The sequence below is a fragment of the Ciona robusta genome, chromosome 12 (genome assembly GCF_009617815.1).
Source record: "Ciona robusta chromosome 12, ASM961781v2".
Taxonomy (NCBI): domain Eukaryota; kingdom Metazoa; phylum Chordata; class Ascidiacea; order Phlebobranchia; family Cionidae; genus Ciona; species Ciona robusta.
In genome coordinates, this window is record NC_143246.1 from 5,542,984 (window position 1) to 5,551,611 (window position 8,628).

An 8,628-nucleotide genomic window follows, 5' to 3' on the forward strand; every position below is an offset into this window, starting at 1 on the left:
TACAAATGCAATAGCGGAAATTGGTAATAGGAAGGCATTGGGGCAATTTAGATGCTTGGACATCGGATTTTCGAGTGAGTTTATTTTTAAAAGGACTAACGGCCAAAACGTCGGTTTTCCTGGGCAAAAGTAACGAGCTGGATGAATGACAGTTCTAACAGAGGCAATCATCATTTTAAACGTTATATATCACGTGCCTGCGGTGTATTTAACTTAAAAGGTTTGGCTGTTAAACATGAGCTGTAAATACCATTGTCAATATAGATTTTCAAAGTACTTCGCCATAATTGTCGAATAACCACATTTCCACATAACATTGGAAATTCACACGTTCGTTTAACGTCTCTTATAGCTTTAGCATATTTCAATACATAGTAAATGATAAATATCTTAAAATTTTTTCAAATTACAATGCATATTGTTTCCCAATTCAACTATATATAAAAATTGACACGTTAGTATAATGTTGCACTGACGCACATAAATCCTTTAGAAAAACAATTCAAACACCGTTTTTTGGCTTCGAGATAAATTCAACGTCCACTTTTGGCACGATAGCCACGTTTATCAATGGTATAAGCCCTTGACCTGACTCAATTGATGGTGGCGTAGATAAATAAACCAAACTGTATAAATCCGCATGCATCGTGATACCATGAAAAACTTCTAGTTAAAAATATAGTATATTCTGTTGTATAACATACCCTTTCCGGTCCCAAACGTAAATTTTATTGTACCAACGTTTCGTGTTTCATACGGGACATAAAATTTACATGTGTTACAAGAACACTATTTACTTGTGTACTAAAGTAGAATACAGCGGTATACCATACCTGCAACGATATTTCACTTGTACATACATTATCCATGTGACAGTATGACAAGCCGCTATGAGAGCTATTAACCCTACTCTCAAGCAGTTACTTGTATGATAGGAGTGACCATTGTTTAGTTAAGCATGATGATTCAGTCGGGTAAATAATTGGGTCGGCTGATTCATACTTATACGGATGAATGTAAACCGAAAACGAAAAAAAACGAGAGAAACGGCATACTAGAAAACTAGATAAATTAAAAAATATAATACGTTGTCGTTGGGCATTAAATACAGTACTGTTTATTATGGGACAAAGCCGAATATGGTGTTTGATCTAAAAATCTAGAATTTTCCGCTTATTTTAATCTCGCTTAGTATCGTTTAAATTTAACTTGCGTAAATTCAAGGTTTTACGGCGGTTATCACTTGCGGAAAGCGGTGTCCTTGTGGTCAGGCTTTTTCGGGATTATCCGCGCTTATTTTGAATACAGCGACTCTGATAAAAATCGTTGCATAGAAACTGTTTATGGAGATATGGCAAGCGCTTTGTATAGCTGGAGAGCGCCAATCGAGATAACAGGGCGGGTTCTTCTGGGAAGACGGATGCAGTATTGTACTGCTCTTGCGGTACGGATGTTGTCATTTTTCCCAGCATTGCCAAGTACAGATCCTCGGGTACGATAACCGAGACCCATTACGATGGAATTCGCCTTCAGGGCCCAAAAGCGTAATTTAATATAATGAAAACGAGACATCATGCTATAATTAGATGTCCAAACAGCCACGAATGCGTTTGTCAGCGGGCATCAAAGAGTTCGCGATTGGAATCAAGTTCGTACTGGAGTGAGAATGCGAATTCGCCATGCTGCTTAAAAAGAGTTTATTGGAACAAATTGTAGACATTAAAATTACTTTCCTGTAAATTCTTGGCGATCAAAAAACTCGTCTGCAATAATACGAACCGGTTTTCCGCGCACGTATGCCGCAACCTCTGACATTATAATGCTTTTTACAGAGAATATAAGTAATGCAGTAATTGATAAGTTGCAGCTTAGCCACTCATAATAACGAGCACGTTGCCGGGCAAAGTATAATCAAACTGACATAATTCATCGGTATTGGGATCTTATAAAACCAAGAACCATATTATAGGCAAAAGTAACTGGCCAATATTGAAATACAAATACAAATATTTATTTATAAATGAATACAATAATACAGTACTGTTGGGTAAGAAATGTTAGCAATTGGCACATGATATCCTAAATCCCAAATTCTGTTTTTAACAATTAACAACACTCCTTTAAAGTCGTAAGAAAAGGATTATATAATTCTGTAAATATTCTTTGTTTACCATCAAATTAGACAATAATACGGAAAAATAACATGGACTATATTACCCAAACCTACAAGGCTACAATATAATAAATAAACAAACACAAAACTATCATTCCTAAACATGTAATTTTCAATCTAAACTTTGGATAACATTTAAATTACCAACTGACAAAAATTATTAAGCTAACCATGAACAGATCTGTGGTAAACTGTTCTATCTACTTAAGTTAGTATCTACTCTGCCTGAAATCCTTTGAATAAATAAAGCGTACAAACCTAGTTTCAAGCAAAGCCCACACACCCAACTTTGCAAACAATAAAAATAAATATCCAATTCATGAGTAATGGTCACAACATAAGTAACAAACCATTGAATGAATCAAGAAGTAACTGAATATCATGTCTCAGATTGCCAGGGTTCTGTTAGAATCCAGCAGTGCTTCCAGATTTTTTTTGTTAAATTCTATATATAACTCAGTAGTTATTTAAGACCTTGTAGCTGATACCCTTAAATAGTTTTGGTAAACACTGTAAATTTTCTCACAATGGAAACACTGTAATTTTATACACTTATTATACCACTGAGTAAATTACCTGATATTTTACTGCTATCAAAACATTTTGAAAGGAAAAACAACTTTTAGCTTTCAATTAGATTTGCATAACCAAATATATACTGGACTATCCTCCAATTTTTGATTTTTTTTAAATTGAGCAATAATTGGATCCAAATGAATCAGCTATGAATCAATGTTGAAAGATGTGATTAAGAATGAAATTTGAAACTAAAGAAATTAGTTACAGGTATACAATGACTGACGAATGGTAAAAGCATAATAATCATATCCATAGGCGCCAAGTTTTGCTTCATTCATGGGGTGGCCGGCTATAGTGACGTAAAAATCGTATGACGTAATAATCATTATGACGTCATAGATGACGGCAAATGTTTAGAGCAGCGCTTCATGTGCGAGGACATGCAACACGGCAAAGTATTGTTCAGTGCGCGAATAAGCAACATAATATTAATTGGGTTGCCTTAGCAGATTGTTTATTACAACATAGTAGCGATTGTGACGTGAATTTTCAGGGTCATAATACCAATTGACGCGTTGATTGTTTGCATCACAATAGCGATTGACGGGTTCATTGTAAACCTTGCAAAAGTAAACTAAATGCGCGTGTTTTATGTTTGAGGTCAGTAAAGAATAAAGTAGCTGTGTTTTATTAAACGTTTATATTGGGATTGGCGTATTTGGCCATAATTACACTGACTTACCAATTGTTTTCTCCCAATCAAAACAGTTTAATGTTGTTTACTGCAGCAACACGTTTGCCGATCGCAATGGGTGTTCCACGAGTACAACATTCTGTACTTACAAAGTTTTAAATGTCATTTTTATGATTGTAAAAATAAGAACGGTCCTCAAACCTTCGTTTTATATTTGCATTTCAATTTTGAAAAAAAAACAACGATCTTCCGACGTGCATAAACATTTCACCTTTGATTAGCGAGTGAACGAGATATAATATAGATAAGGATTGCAACATCGTGCGCAATTGGACAGAAGCCAAAAAAACATCGTTTGTTGAAAACACCGCACGAGAACCACAGTTTCATTACGTTGTTTTTCACGAGAATAAATTCACAACGATTGCTTCGCTTGTTAGGTGTGGAATGTATGCTACCGCATGCATTCCTTTATTTCCTATGCCGGCGCAGAGCGTAAAAATGTGACGCTTATACACGATGTTTTGAATTTTGATTGGTCGGGCAGTTAGCACATTCCTCCAGATTGTTATATTATGAAACGTCATAATTAATAGTTACGTTGTAATAGGACAAGTGACAAAACAATTGAACGAAAAAATGTTCCAATTCCAAGCGAAGGAATGTAATATGGAATGCAACGCGTGTGTGCGTGCGTCTTAGCACTTTCTGGCTGCGTGCGTGTCTGCAGAAAAAAGGACCGGTCATGACAGCAAAACAGCCTCCCCTGATAATGCGTAATCAGTTATTCTGACCTCCCCTGGTCCCAGTATAGGTTGGCTTACAACCCAAAGGCATCGCGCGTAATATTTCAGCTTAGTTTTCGGTAATTAAAATAACGTTACGACCACGAATTTGACGTATCACTTTCCAGCCAAAAAATCAAAAATTTTAATTTTTGTCAAATTTTTTTTTTTTTTTTTTAATTTTTTTTTTTAATAAAAAGATCTATGGGGTGGCCATGCCACCCCAACACCCCGTAACTTGGCGCCTATGATCATATCAATTTTGACTTTTATGCGTATTATAAAATCTATATAACTTATAACACAGGCAAAGCTCATTAAACTGTTTATTTGCTATGTTTTATTAATAGATACTGTCAAACACCTGGAATTACAAAACTTCTATTCTCATTATAACCACTTCCGAGTTATGACACGTGAGTACTTCAGCACACCTGCTCAAAACAGCGATAGTAATCTTAAATCTGCCACGAAAATTCTATTAAATTCTGCAATAGTGAACCTAATGTCTGTTTTATGCCTTTACTGTCAAATACAAGGTCCAAGGCTATAATAAAAATCGTCACGCTTAGAAATCGTGCTTGTATGTTTACAAAGATAAAAGCGCAAAGTACAAAATTTCCCTGATATGTGTCATATTTGACATGTTGACTTAAAAGTTCTGTTAGGTTCATCAACTCTTGCATTTTAACCCTCAATTTAAACCCAAGGTGACCAGATTTTATCAGATTAGATCCAAACACACTTTTAAAACACGAGTCAGACTTGTTTATCAAAATTTCTGGAAACTAGAGTGACTACAAGACTTGTTTGTAAAGTAAACAAATATTAAGGGAACAACAACCTGATGATGCGTTATCTAATGATATTTGAACAAAAGGGTTGCTGACAGAAAATAATTATACCTATAGAACAATATAACTAAAATCAAGTTTATATAGTATCTAAAAATTATAGTACGTCTTTTTATTTCTGTTTGGCTAGATTTTCATACGTGTTACATAAAAAATAATGCATTTCTCCAAATAAATAGCACTATCTGCCAAATGTATATATATATAAATATAATATAAGCCTTAGGTTAATAGGCCGCAATGGCAACGGATTTGTTTGTCGTGGGTCCCACATAATCATGGGTCTCATTTTAGAACCAGTTCAGCAAGTTACCGCGTACCAAGTTTTGGGCTTAAGTTTATCCTTTGTTTAAAACCGCTAACATTCTATATTTAATAGCTTAACAGATATTAAATATTGGTATTAACTATGAGCTATGAGTAAAGGAATTTTTGTTTAATTTGCTCTGCAAACACCTCCAGCGCAGTTCTCTATACTCAATGTCCATAAGACGATAAACAACTTTGAATTGCACCAACAGAGTGCAATTTTGTCTGTTTAGTATAATATATATATAATTCTGTTGTTCTATTAATGAAGAAAAAGAATACCAAGGCTATAAGCACAGAAATGGTCATCAGATAAAAGAATGTTTATATATAAAGTTTTTCGAACAGAAAATTATCAAGAAATCATTTCAAGAACAAATTTTCTGCCAATTTTAAATTTAAAAAGCGAAAAGACTATTATTTTATGTGCAATCATTTCACTATAAATAAAAGGAAAAGAAGCAGATAATCTTCTAGTTATTATTAACATAGATTAAATACAAAGCATACAAACTAAACAAATTTAAGTAGGTGATCGTAAATGAATTACATCATCTCTAAAAATAGCAGACACACATATTATATATTAGTGTATTGCAAATATGATACTACAACTGAACTGCGCCTATGATTTAGTAATTAGTACTATTAAATTCTTAACAGGCTGAACTGCCTATTAACATGCATATGCAATATATTTCATTTCTGACATACAACATAAAAATGCATTGCGATTGACAGATCTAATATTAGAAAATATGCATTTAAAAAAAGGAACAAATTTTGTTATGTTGTACAAAACTAGCCTAATGGGAATATTTAATGTTTCAAGATTTATTTTATGTAGGACAAGTCACTTATATGCTTGGAGAACTAATTTTAAAACTTAATTCACAAATAGCTAGGTACAAAATTGCTGGCAAATTTGAAAATGATAGAGCACAGACTGTTTACAAAGGAACTATTACTACTCCCTACATACCTGTACCTACAACAAAACAGATAGAGTGTCAGAAAACTAAAACAGAAATAAACATTCCAAGTAACAATCAATCAATTAAACTTGAAATTCTAAACTGATAGATTTATATTTACAAATTTACAACTGAATGTAACTGAGAAAATTTACATGCAAATTAATAAGCTATCTTATCTTTAATAAATAAAAGGCATACATAGCACTATTTGAACCTATATTGGCGTAGTCTGCTATGTACACAGTTTTAACTTTCCTAAGTATGCAAGCCCAACAGCATGACGTTTGGATTATTAATTTAAAAAGTGCTTCCAAAGTTCACACATTGTGTTGCAACAGTGCGTTTAGCCGGCACAGTGAGAACAATCAGACTGGAGAGATGTTATTGTTATTATTATTGCTATTTAAAGTGACTTGACGTATGAGGTGCCTTGTGGGTTGGATCGTTGCGAAATATGAGGCTTTTGACAAGAAAGGAGAAATATTTTAAAATATTTAATAATCACGTTTTGACCCAGAACAAGAAAGGATCAGAAATTATAATATGTACCTTAATCACTCTATGTATAAATAACATTTATGTATATCAGACCAAAGTCATGTTAAACATTTATATATATACATACATTACATGGCATATTACATTTTATTCCTAATATTATTGATAGTTATTTACATACAAGATAACGCTACATATGTATCACACATAATAAGATATTAAATTACAAAATCGCCAAACAGAAAATGTAATAAAATCACTGTACACACACAGAAACGGTATGTGTTACAAATGCCATGGCTACAAGAAAAAAGAAAGTCTTTTAAAATGAACTTGTACAATTGGCACCAATTAAGTTTGAAAATAAATATTTATGGAATGATTTTCGGATTGGTATTAGTAAGTTTCGGAAATAAACATTTCACTAATTATAAAGCCATGTTTTCGGTCATGACAAATTAAAACAGTCAATTACTATTATGAGCTGAAATTGATCCATGCTGCAACCTATTCTCCCATATATTGATACCCTGTGCATTTAATACAATGAGACATCTGCTATTTCTTAATTATTTATGCAAATAAACAAATTTCTCCAACTCAAGCTTAATGTATGCTAGGTTTTAATAAAGTGCATTAATTTTGCCTACTATATTTTGAATATCTGTATTGCATGACATATGATAAATGAATCTATCATGACAAAACGTAACCTAAACCCTATGCAGTTTAATCAATATTGATCCATTTTATGCATGACAAACTAGTTAGCTTAATTAGAGTAAATTAAAATCTATATTGACAACTTATATTCCCTTCATTAAAATAATCAGAATAACAATTTTATAATAAAGCATCAAAAATAAATATCCAAAGACACTTTTTATATTTTTAGGTCAATTTTCCATCTGCGGGCTAACAGTCGATCATACATTATGGATGATCAGCATCTGAAATGCTTTTGATACGTGCGTCATAAAAGTCTTAAAATGTAAATTAAAGACTTGTTTTTTTTTAATTTCTAAAGCTGTCATTTACCTCAGTGACAAGCACCTTTATCTAATGTATATATTATGCAATAACATACCCAAACTTTTCAAATATGCCCCTTAAAGTAGGGGTGTGAATTAAAAAAAAAATATATATATATATGTAGTTATACAGTTTTTTAATTAGCATAACATACCCATAGCCATATAGAACTACATTGTAAACTGAAACATGTATCTAAAATTCGATAACAACAACGCAATACAAGTAACACTAAATGTTTAATATTATTAACACGTCAGCTAAAATGACAGGTGTTTCAAACCAATTGCAATGTGGTTCCAGCTACAGGTACACCATGCTACCGCGTACGAGTAAATAGCAATTACTGCGCGATTAATCATAAAATTTTCAAAGTTTATAGTAGGTTAGTGCCTAGTGACACATTTATAATTTGTCAAATATAGAAAAAGTTTAGTAATAAAACTCACCAAAAAGTACTCACACGGCAGGAAGAACTATCATTGGTATTTAACGATCACCAAAAGCGTTTGCTTCACCAGTTCTCGATCAATGCATCTTTTAGAATTTAATAGTAACGCGTCTCACTACTATGTTACCGACTGCACAAAATCAAAATCTGCCGCGAAATTTACTAGTGGTACTCTAGCGCCACCTGCCGTCTATTAAATATTAACCGTTCAATAGGCGAAGATACCTGAGGGGTGCCATAACTGTGGTCTTACAGTACCGGTTTGTGTTCTAAATTGCTCTTCCCCGAAGCTAACTTGCAGTAAGTTTTTGTTAGAAATGTATTCTTATATTCTAT

The 8,628-nt window shown here is 33.0% G+C and overlaps 1 protein-coding gene across 2 annotated transcripts in view; it reads right to left on the reverse strand.

Moving 5' to 3' along the window:
• LOC149727134 (uncharacterized) overlaps positions 1 to 8,432 on the reverse strand; it is a 37,753-nt gene extending 29,321 nt beyond the window's left edge. Inside the window, exon 1 of one of the 2 annotated variants that reach the window (XM_089890486.1) lies at positions 8,291 to 8,432. The gene's annotated coding sequence lies outside the window, so the exon portion shown is untranslated. The remainder of the gene's footprint in view (positions 1 to 8,290) is intronic. The other variant, XM_089890487.1, reaches the window with a different exon arrangement.
• Between the last annotated feature and the right edge of the window lie 196 nt (positions 8,433 to 8,628).